The sequence below is a fragment of the Tenrec ecaudatus genome, chromosome 9 (assembly GCF_050624435.1).
Source record: "Tenrec ecaudatus isolate mTenEca1 chromosome 9, mTenEca1.hap1, whole genome shotgun sequence".
Lineage (NCBI taxonomy): Eukaryota > Metazoa > Chordata > Mammalia > Afrosoricida > Tenrecidae > Tenrec > Tenrec ecaudatus.
In genome coordinates this window covers 100,992,363-101,005,050 of record NC_134538.1, presented here as the reverse complement: position 1 = coordinate 101,005,050, position 12,688 = coordinate 100,992,363, and the positions used below count along the sequence as shown (strand labels likewise).

General features: G+C 40.4%; 1 pseudogene; it reads left to right on the top strand.

Annotated features, from left to right (window-relative positions):
- The first annotated feature begins 544 nt into the window (after nucleotides 1-544).
- On the top strand, nucleotides 545-12,453 carry LOC142456064 (survival motor neuron protein-like; annotated as a pseudogene).
- Nucleotides 12,454-12,688: the final 235 nt, after the last annotated feature.

Genomic DNA, 12,688 nt, shown 5'->3' with positions numbered 1-12,688 from the left:
GAAACCTCAGGAAGATACAACAATAGCCTGACTCCCCAGTGCAGCTATCTGCAGGCAGTTCATAGAAGCACTCATACAAGACCCCTAAGAGAGAGTCCAGTGCTTTTTGACTCTGGAAGATGGTACCAGGCTCCTCTAAAACAACACATAAACAGCAACCAGCCCCAACTATCTCAGTGAAAAAGCATGGGAATCAGAAGGCAATGCAGGAAGAAGTCAAGAACATAACGATGTGCATAGAAGCAGACATTGATCTGCCACAGAAAGAAAATTTGAGAATGCTACTTGGAGTTATACAAGACATGAGGGAAGCAATGTAAAAAAGGATGAAATGATAGAGGAGATAAAGGCAACACACGAAAGGGAAATACAAGACTTACGGGATGAAATAACAAAATCCAGTGGCAAATTGACAGACATTGCCAGCAGACTTGAGGAGGCAGAGAATCGCACCAGTGACCTAGAGGATAACCAAGCATACCTCAGCAAGCAGGAAAAGCAGTCAAATAAGACAATCAGAGAAGCTGAAGAAAACTTGAGCGCCATGACTGATGCTATGAAGAGAATCAATATTAGAATAATTAAACTACTGGAACATGACACAACAAAGAAGTCAACAGCAAAAATAAAAGGGGAATTCTTCGAGGAAAACTTCCCCAGCTTAGTAAGTGAATATCAGGCAACCACTCAGGAGGCTGAAAGAATGCCAGTCAGACTGAATCCCAAGAAGTCACCAAAACATATAATTGTCAAATTATCCAACTACGAAGAAAAGGAGAACATCATAAAAGCAGTTGGGAAAATCAGTCACGTATAAAGTTACCCAAATAAGAATATGTTCAGATCTATCAATGGACACGATGAAGAAGAGGGAATAGAGTAACATATTCAAAAAATTGAAGGAAAATAACACAAACCCAAGAATGCTACACCCAGCCAAATTATCTCTAAAGATAGATGAAGAAGTAAAAGTCTTCCAAGACAAGGAAAAGGTCAAAGAATACATAAAAGGAAACCCAGACCTACAAAAGACCCTTGGCCACCCAGTATGGGTAGAAGATCAACACTCATCGAGCACAAAAAAAACGACCATCATATAGAACAACTCCACCAGAGGGCAACAAAGAGAAACAGCCCCCAAGATAGCATTAGCTCAACAGTGGAAAGAAGGCAAGAATGAATCACACACACACACACACACACACACACACACACACACACACACACTACAAACTGATAAGATACATAGGTAGGAAAAAAACCAACACAAAAGGTACAAGATGACATCACAGAGTCCACAGATGGATTTAATAACACAGAATATCAATGGACTGAACTCAGGCATTAAAATACAGAGGCTACCAGATGGGCTCAGAAAATATAACCCATCGATCTGCTGTCTACAGGAGACACATCTCAAACTTGCAGATAAAAACAGGTTGAGAATCAAAGGCTGGAGAAAAATATAACAAGCAAGTGGCAGCGCAAAAAAGCAGGGGTAGCAATCTTAATCCCTGACAAAATTTATCTCAAGTTACAAGCCATAACAAGAGACAACTAGGGGCACGATATAATAATGCCCAAGGGAACAGTACACCAAGAGCCAGTGAGCATAATAAATATATATGCGCCCAACAAGAGATGCATGAAATACATAAATCAAACACTCCAAAAGACGTAAAAAGATATCACATGCTCAATAATTATAGTAGGTGACTTTAATACACCACTCTCTGAAAAATACCGATCACAGGGAGAGAAACGCAACAAGGAGTTTACAGATCTAAATAGCACAATTGGACAACTTGACCTTATAGATATTTTCAGAGCTTTCGACCCAAACCCACACGGCACATACTTGAGGAATGACCACATGCTGGCACACAAGTTGAACCTGAGTAAATTCAAGCATATAGAGATTATACAAACGTCTCTCTCTTACCACTGTGCCGTATGGCTGGAAATCAACAAAGGGACAAGAAGAAAAGAAGGGCAAACAATTGGAGGATGAATAACTTTCTATTGCAAAAGGAGTGGGTTTGGGCTCAAATCAGAGATGAAATCAGGAAGTTTCTAGAAACCAATGAGAATGAAAATATGACATACCAAAACCTTCGCGATACAGCAAAGGCGTTTATCAGAAGAAGGCTGATAAAAATACATGCACACATGAAAAAGGAAGAGACTTGTGATTGATATGCTGGCACAAACTTATGCTGATTAGAGCAAAATCAACAGAACAAACCTACTAACAGCAAAAGGAAAGAAATACTACAAATCAGAGCTGAAATACAAGAGAGGGAAAACAAGAAAACTATAGGAAAAAATAATAGAAATAAAATAATAGAAATAAAAGTTGGTTCTTTGAAAGGATTAACAGAATTGTTAATCAAAGAAAGGAAGGAACAAATTTCAATAGCCAGGATGAGGGATAAAACAGGTGACATTACAAGGAACCTTAATGAAATCAAAAGGATAATTACACAGTACTATGAAGGCCTGTACTCTAATGAATTCAACAACTCGGAAGACATGGACAAATCCTTGGGGGGGGGAAATCCCTCCCTAAACTATCACAGATGGATATCAAGAAACTCAACAGTTTCAATGGAAGAAATAGACAAGGGTATTAAGGGATTAATAAAAAAAAATCTCCTAGACCAAATGGCTTCACGGGAGAATTGTACCAAGCATTCAGGGAAGAACTGACACTAATCCTATACAAACTCTTCCAGAACATAGAAAAAGACAGAAAAGCCCCAAACTCTTTCTATGAAGCTAGTATAACTGTGATACCTAAAGCGGGAAAGGATTCCAGAAGAATTGATAGCTACAGACCAATACCCCTAATGAACACCGATACAAAAATCATTTTTAAAATACTGGCCAATAGAATACAAAAGCATATAAAAATAATTCACCATTACTAAGTGCGATTCATACCAGGGATGCAGGGATAGTTCAACACATGTAAAATCATTATTATTCACCACATTGAAAGGAAAAATTATAAGAACCACATGATAATATCAATAGATGCAGAAAAAGCATTTGATAACATCCATTCCTGTTTATGACACTCTAGAAGTTAGGAAAAGAATAAAAATTCCTCAATATTATATGAGCTATACATCAAAAATAAACAGCCAATATGAAAAATCAACATCCAATGTAATCAATGGAGAAAAGATGAAAACAATTTCACTGAAAAAGGGGACTAGACAAATATGTCCCTTGTCCCCATTCCTATTTATCATAGTACTAGAGATCCTACCTAACAATATAAGACAAAGCAAAGACCTCAAAGCTATTCATCTGGGGAAGGAAGACACAAAACTATCATTATTTGCAAACGATATGATTTTACACATAGAAAATCCCTGAAACTTAAGGGGAGTGTTAGATGCAATAGAGGGATATGTTAGAGTGACAGGAAACAAGATCAACAAACAGAAGTCTATTGGACTGCTATACACATCAGACAAAAGCTCTGCAAGACGCAATTAAAAAGGTAGTACCCTTTATGATACCTAAGCACAAATAGAAATATTTAGGGACATACCTGACTAAAAAAAACCCAAAAGATTTGTATGAGGAAAACTATAGAACACTATTAAAGAAGCCAAGAGTCACCTCAACAAATGGAAAAATATCCCATGCTTGTGGATTGGAAGACTCAATATAGTAAAGATGTCAGTTCTGCCCAAGGCACTATATAAGTTTCATACTATCCCAAAACGAACACCATCATTCTTCTTCAAATAATTGGAAAAACTGATTACCAGCTTCATATGGACAGGAAAAAATCCCGGAATTAGCAGAGAACTCAAGAAGGACAAAGTAGGAGAGGTTGCTCTACCTGACTTTAAACGTTTTATATGGCCAGTGGCCAAAACAGTGTGGTACTGGTATAATGACAGATATTCAGATGAATGAAAAAGAGTTGAAGACCCAAAATTAAAAACATCAGCATCCAGGCAATTGATTTTTGAAAAGTGTCCCCAAAATATCAAATGAGATGTGGGTGCCCTCTGCAATAAGTGGTGCTGGAAAAAAATGGATATCTACCTGCAGAAAAATGAAGCGAGATCCTTACCTCACTCTATGCACAAGAATAAACTCAAGGTGGATCACAGACCTTTAGGTAAAAACCCGAACTATTAGGACCATTAATCAGGGAATTGGGATAGACTGGAGAACCTTGGCACAGGGAATGCATAGGCTATTGGAAATAGGGAAGGATACAAATACAGAAGAGTCACAAATTGACAAGTGGGATATACTGATATCAGGGGCTTCAGTGGGAAGAGAATGATTTGAAAATTCTGATGGCAGCATATGTGCAAATGTGCTTGACACACTTGAGGAATGTATGGATTGTGATAAGAGATGTAAGAGCCCCAATAAAAGTATTTTTTAAAGAATATTATAGATGAAGAAATAAAAAAGTCATTAAAAAGACAGGAAAGAAAAGATCAAAGTAGATGTCCGGACAGACTCTGGAGTCTTCTCTCCATCCCATACTGCCTAAGGACATGGAAGAAATGATGAAGCCAAAGAGCTGAGCAGACCATTTCAAAGGGAAGTTTGGGAAGACAAAGTGAAATATTATAATAAATTGTGCAAAGAACTAAAATTATAAAATCAAAAAGAACACACTCAGTATATCTTAAATTGAAAACACAAAAGAAAAAAATTCAAGCCTCAAATTGAAAAATTCTATGGACAAAATATTGATTAATGCTAGGAGCATCAAAAGAAGATAGAAAACCACACAGAGTTACTGAACCCAAAAGAATTAGTTGACACATCCAACAGTTCAGAGAAGCACTGAAAGAAGCAGTCCTTATTGCCCTGAAAGCATTAGCCCAAAACAAGTTTCCATGAATTGATGGATATCAACTAACATGTTTCAACAAGCTGAGGAAGGACTCACCTATTCTATGCCAAGAAATTTGGAAGACAGCTACTTGATAAACTGCCTGGAAGAGATTCATATTTGTATTAATTCCAAATAAAGGTGATCCAATAGCATACTCAATTTATAGAACAATATCATTGATATCATATGCAAGTAAATTTTTGCTGAAGACCATTCAACTTTTGTTGCAGTACAGAGACATGGAGCTGTCAGAGGATCAGGCCAGATTCAGAAGAGGATATGGAACAAAGGATATCATTGCTGATGTCAAATAGATCTTGGCTGAAAGCAGAGAATAACAGAAAGATGTTTATTTGTGTTTTATTGACTACCCAAAGAGAGTTAGGTCTGTGGACCATGACAAACTATGGATAACCCTGAGAAGACTGGAATCCCACAACACACAATTGTGCTCATGTGGAAGTTCCACAGAGATCAAGAGGCAGTTGTGCAAGCATAGTAAGGGAATACTGCATGGTTTAAAATCAGGAAGGGTGTGCATACGAGTTGCATCCTCTCACCGTACTTATTCAATCTGTGTGCTGAGCACGTAATCCAAAGAGCTAGATTATATGAAGAACATAGTATCAGGATCGGAGGAAATCTTATTAACAACCTGCTACCTGCAGAAGACACAGCCTTTCTTGCTGTGAGGAGAACTTGAAGCACTTGCTGATAAAGATGGCCGTTTTCAGTCTGGATTACTACTCAGTATAAACAAAGCCCAAATCCTCGTCACTGGACCATTAAGTGACATCATGATAAACAGAAAGAAGCTTGAAGTTGTCTAGGATTTTGTCTTGCTTAGAAACATAATCAATGCTCATGGAAGCTGTAATCAAGTGATCCAACAACACATTGCACTGGGTAATCTGCTGCACAACTTTTTTTTTTAACAACTCTTTGTTGAAGAGCAAAGATGTCACTTTAAGGATTAAGGTACACCTGACCCAAGCCGTGGTATTTTCAATCATCTCATATGCATGTAAAAGTTGGCCATTGAATAAGCAAGACCAAGTAAGAATTGATGCACCTGGGGAATTATGGTGAAGAACAGCCAGAATGCGCCATAGAGACCACGATGGACGATCTGTAAGTGGATGGGTTTCTTTCCGAGTTCTCTATTCTGTTTCATTATTCTGTCAGTGCCAGATGTTTAACTACTGTGACTGTGTAGTAGGTTTTTGAGGTTGGAGAGCAAGAGGCTTCCTACTTTGTTCTTCTTCTTAAGTAGTATTTCACTTATCCTCAGTCTCTTTGCTCTCCATTATAATGGGTAGTTTTAATAAGCTATACTCAAATAAATTCATATAATTGTTTAGCTTTTGGAGACATATTAAACTTTTTTAAAAGTATGTTCAGCTCATACAAGATAGAGACTTGCAGAACCCTCAAGACTATGGCCCTTAACCACGCTTCAGGTTTAAAACGGAACCTAGCCTCAGGGCTCAGTTTTCAGCAAGACAATAGACAGGACTATAGGAGGAGCAAGAACACTGGAGAGGGGAGTAGTTCTTAGAATAAGCAACTCTTTGAGATCAGCATTTACCCAAGTAAAAGGTTCAGAAGGGTTAGGAAAGAAAGGGGAATAAATGGGAAGCACAGAGAGGAAGTGGGGTAAGTGATAGTACATTCTGGGGCTTGAAATTGATGACATGTATTATAAACGGGCATGACTCATTGAATGAAGAATGAATTTGCTGTACAAACCTTCACCCAATTTACATTAGAAAATTAACAAACATATATCCAGCTCATAGCATTAGACAGTCTCTTACCTGTATTACGAAGTTATTCGTCAGTTTGACTTCACTTTTGGAATAGGGAAAAACATTTTACCATTTGGGGGATAGGGTACAATATATACTTTGGTAAAAATTAAGTCCTTGGCACTGTAACTTGTCATAGAATCTAAGCAAACTTCCACACATCAGTAGTGCTTGTACAAGGCTTTGTTCATGGTAAATGAAAAGAAAAGAAATATGTTGGAAAAATGATTCAAGCCTTATCAGTCTGAATTGACTTAAAGGCTATTATTAGAGCTTAGAGTTTTCATTTCAATTCTGAGTCAGGGAATTTAAAAAGGAAATTTAAATTCTATTAAATTCTATGACTATTTAAAAAGGAAAATTTAGTAATGTGATGGAGAAAAGAAAGCACCCTATTATATCCCCAGTTGCCATCCTTTTCCCTAACCGACTTGAAGAAACAACAGCCATTTGGCGCAGGAGGAAAAGAAAGAGCCTGTGAGTGAGAAATACCAGTGGCCTCAGAGCAGTGATGCCAGTGCCAGCCCAGGTCACACACGCAAACCGCCCCTGACCTGCACCCAGGGAACACACACAAACCTCCCCTGACCTGCACCCAGGGAACACACACAAACCTCCCCTGACCTGCACACAGGGAACACACGCAAACCTCCCCTGAACTACACCCAGGGAACACACGTAAGCCTCCCCTGAACTGCACCCAGGGAACACACGTAAGCCTCCCCTGACCTGCACCCACTGCACACACGCAAACCTTCCCTGACCTGCACTCAGGGAACACACGCAAACCTCCCCTGACCTGCACCCAGGGAACACACACAAACCTCCCCTGACCTGCACCCAGGGCACACACGCAAACCTCCCCTGACCTGCACCCAGGGAACACACTCAAGCCTCCCCTGGCCTGCACCCACTGCACACACGCAAACCTCCCCTGACCTGCACCCAGGGCACACACGCAAACCTCCCCTGACCTGCACCCAGGGAACACACTCAAGCCTCCCCTGGCCTGCACCCACTGCACACACGCAAACCTCCCCTGACCTGCACCCAGGGCACACACGCAAACCTCCCCTGACCTGCACCCAGGGAACACACTCAAGCCTCCCCTAACCTGCACCCACTGCACACACGCAAACCTCCCCTGACCTGCACCCAGGGAACACACGCAAGCCTCCACTGGAGACCTGTACAAAATGCTGTGGGCTCAGCACTTGTGACTGGTTTTCAATCCAGTTTTTTATTTGATTTTAAAAACATAGAGTGATATAAAATCTGAAACTGAACCTATGGCCTATGATGAGCAAGGTCGATGTTTAGCTGTTGCCCTTCTTGACCACGGGTATTTTGGCACACGTATTCCCAAAATGGCTCTTTAAAGTCTAAGCCTTTCATGTGGTTTTAACTCCTTATTTTAATGTAACAGCAATCTGACAATCATTCGAAGGGAAAATATCTGAAGTTATAATTCAAAGGTCTGTGGTATTTTTCTGGCACGAGTACAGTTATACATCGGAGCTACACTATTAACTAGGCTACCTATTGTTCAATTTCATCTTTCAGCTATATTGGAGTTGAATTACATGATTGTAGTATAATAAGAAGCATTGTTAATGCTTTTTGTTGCTGTTGTTTTTTGTGGTCGGGAGGAGGAAAGAAAAAAATGTACATGTAAACACTAGAAAGTCACAAATATATAAGTATGTGTAGTAAACAGGTATATACATATATACACACACATCACTCACTCACTACCATCAAGTAATTTCTGATTCATACCCACCCTAGAGAACAGAAAAAATCTGCCTGTTTGGGTTTCTGTGGTTGAAAATCTTACTGAAAAAAAGGCCTCATCTTCCTCCCTTGCAGTGGCTGCTAGGTTCAAACCACTGACCTTGAGGTTAGCAGCCATATGTGTTACCCACCGTGCCACAAATGTTCCTAATACAGAGTCCTGCCTTATCCTATTACACTTCACTTTATTATTGCATGTTGAAGATTTTGCAGTTTTTGTTTGTTTGTTTTTAACAAACTGAATGTTTGTGGCAAGCCTGCACTGAGTGAGTCAGTCGGTGTCATTTTCCCACAGTATGTGCCTCCTTCCTGTCTTTCTGTGTGGGGTGGTGTAATTCCCACAGTATTTCAAACTTTTTCATAATGCTATTGCCCACTTAATAGACTCCAGCACCTGTGAACCTAAGGAACTGTAGGCTGGGTGTTACGCTGCTAGCCACAAGCCTGCCATCCACTCCCAGTGAGGAAGAGGAGTCCCTGCTCCCATAGAGACGCACACTCTTGCATTCTATTCAATGGCAGGTTATTGGTGTGGTATGGTCTAAAGAAAACTTTTATATACATGGGGATACAAACATTAATGGGACTCACTCCATTGTGACACTCACTTCATTGCAGAAGTCTGGAACTGAACTTGAAATACCTCTTGAGTTATCTATATCGGTATATATCTATATGTGTAAGCGTTGGTGGCACATGGCTACATGTTTGAACCAGAGTTCAGCGGTTCGAACCCACCAGCTCCTCCAGAGAAGAGACAATCTGGTGATCTGCTCCATAAAGATCACAGCGTTAGAAATCTGAAGACACATTTCGACTCTGTCCTAGAGGGTCACTGTGAGTCAGACTCAACTTGATGACTCACAACAACCACATGTGTGTATGCATATGTATGTACTTACATATTTAATCTTTCCCTTGGTAATAATAGCCCCAAACATTGTTATGAGTTTAGAAGGCAAGCTCATCCAGTTTTTAACTTGACTATAACCAGCACATGGACATAAAATTTCCTAAAGTCAGTACACCCCTTCACTGTTGTTGCTGTTTTTCGGTACCATTGAAAGAGCTCCAACTCACAGCGACTCTAGGCCCAACAGCATGAAATACTGCACGGTCCTCACAAAGGTTCCTATGTCTGAACCCATTGATGCAGCCACTGTGTCAGTCCACCTCAGCGAGGGCCTTCCCCTTTTTCATTGCCCTTCAATTTACCAACATGGTGTCTTTCTCCAGGGACCGATCTCTCCTGACAATGCATCCAAAATATGTAAGACTAAGTCTTGACATCCCTGCTGCCCCAAGGAGCACTTTGGCCTTACTTCTTCCAACACAGAGCAGTTTGTTCTTTTAGCAGTCCGTGGTACTTTCGATAATCTTTTCCAGCACCACAACTCAAATGCACCTATTCTTTTTCAGTCTTCCTTATTCAATGCCAACTTTCACATGTATATGAGGCAATGGGGAAGACCATGGCTTGGGTCAGGCATGCCTTAGTCCTCAAAGTAGCATCCTCTCTTTTCAACACTTTAAAGAGGTCTTGTGTAACAGATTTACCTAATTCATTGTATCTCCTTTGATCTCTTGACTGCTACTTTCATGAGCACTGACTGTGGAGCCAAGCAAGACAAAATCCTTAACAACTTCAACCTTTTCTCCATTTATGAAGATGTTACCTATTGGTCCGGTTTTGAGGATTTTGGTCTTCTTTACATAGACTTGAATCCATACTGAAGGTTAAAATCCTTGATCTTCTAGGTCTTGAGCCCACACCTCACTTTTTCTCAGTTCCACTCTTGATGCTCCCGTAAGTCAGTTATACTTCTCTAAGTAAACCACTTCTGTTTGACCTGTAAAAGTAGAATTTTTCCATGCTATACTAAATCTGATCTAGCCATAAATCTAGTCAAATGGATTCTGGAAACACTTTAAAAAAAGTATTATGCCCCAAGAGGAAGCCAACTGGCAGGCTCCATGTAAAATGTCTACAACATTCTTTCATGCTTAGCTTTTCTGGTAACAGGGTACAAAAGGCCTCAAAACACTTGATGTTACTAAAAGAGTTTTGGTGTTCTATACAGTCTGTTATTGTGTTGGCACTACTAAGGTAAATGAAATGAGAGCTACAAAGGTTAAGTTAAAAAGCACTGCTCCTAGGGCTCAGTTCATATATGCATGCATTTATTCCAAACAAAATGTGTGTAAATATGTCTCCTTAGTCAGTCAGTGGATGGCTGCAGACAAGTTGTCTCGTTAAGGTGCCTTCACCAGCAAAGTCCAATCAAGGCTTCTGAGTGGACCTGCTAGACCAGTTAAGTGCAAAACAGAAAGGTCAGCTCAGAAGTACATGCAGCTCTTTCTTTTTTAGGGGGCTCCCAAGGTGCCATCTAGATCGATTATCTAAAAGGACACAGGATCATTATGAGAACTTCTTAGGATGAAGTTTTAAGAAAATCAAAAACTTCATGGTGAGAAAAAGGCCTAGAATATTGCTCTGAGATTTTTTTTTGTCATCGTGACAATGCACCTGTCCAGGCTTTGAGGGTAGCAAAATTCTGTCCTACAAGAATTTTGCTGGAACACCTTACCTCAAACACCCTACAACCATATCTTGGCCCTTCAGACTTCTTTTTGATCCCCAAACTCAAAGAACATTTAAAAGGATCATGATTTGAGTCCTTCCAGGATACCAAAAATGCTGTTTGGGTGTGGTATAGAACAAAGTGTGCAGACTTATTCAGGAAAGGGTTAGGGAAACGGAAACTCTGTTTTCAGGAATGTAAAGTATCAGACTGGCCATGGTAATGAGTGTCAGCAGAGGCATGGGCTGGGAAGAAGTGGTGCTCTACCTGTGTGGAAGGCCAGAGTCATGACTCTGACATCGGGGATGATACAGTATTGCTCAAAGGCTGTGATATGAAGCTGTGGCCCCATCTAAGCATGTGCTGTAGGGTGGTGACATTTGCAAAGCTTCAGACGAACAAAAGACGCACCTAAAAGAACACCTACTAAGGGGAAAAAGCAAAAACCAGGAAAGAGAAACTGATCCCCATGATCGACACATAATGCACCCCCCCTCCTGAGGGGAATGAACGACAGAAGCATGGGTAAGGGAGACAGCGGTCAGGTCAGGGTGTTATGAAAACAATAATAATTTATAATGTATCAAGGGGTCACCAGGGTGGAAGGTGGGTCAGAGCGAGACAAAGAGGAGCTGGCATCAAGGGCTCAAATAGAAAGTAAATGTATAGAAAATGATGATGGCAACATATGTACAAATATGCTTGATACAATGGATGTATGGATTGTTATAAGAGCTATGAGAGCCCCCAATAAAATTATTTACTAATTAAAATGAAAAACAGTGGAAAGTTGGTGATAAATGTCCTGCCGTTTGGTCGGAAGATGGCTGCATTTACCCAGCTCCCATCACTTCAGTTGATTATAAGAAAGAAACGTGCTGTGGCTTACACTGGATCTGGAAATCGACAGGTGCAAAATCGGTCGGATCTACTTTCCCCGACGTGCGAAGGAGTTCCTAATGTAGAATGGTCAGGACAATGAAAATGAAAGTCAAATTTCCACAGATAAAAGTAAGAGCTCCTCCTAGTCGCCTGGAAATAAACCAAATAATATGGAACTCTTGTCTACCTCCATGGAAATATTTTCTACCTCCAACCCTTCTCCAATGTTAGCATTAGGGTTGGGGGTCAAGAAAGCCAAACTTAAATTTCAGCAGACCACCTCCACCCTTCCTCGCTTCCTATCATGCTGGCTACCTCCATTTCATCTGGACCCCCAGTCATTCCCCCTGCACCTCCCACCTGTCCAGATTCTCTTGATGTTGCTCCTGCTCAAGAAAGTGGGCTTTGTCCATTCATAGCCATCACGCGGGCCGACGGGATAATCCAGGGGTGGCAGACAACATCAGAAAAGAAAGGACTCCGATCGCAAGTAAGCAGTAATTAAAACAAGAGACTTTTGCTTTTGGGGGTGCATGGTTTGTGGATAACAAACCATTAAAAATTACACTATTTAAGAGTTGAAAATGTAATGTGCTAACATTAAAGGCATTTTGATGCCAACTCTTACAAATGTAAGTTTTATCCCCACCCTGACTAGAACTTTCAGGGTGCCCGAAATCTTTATTGGTTAGTTGTATGTGGAAATTTCATCAAGCCTTTAGATATAACTTCCCATTTGC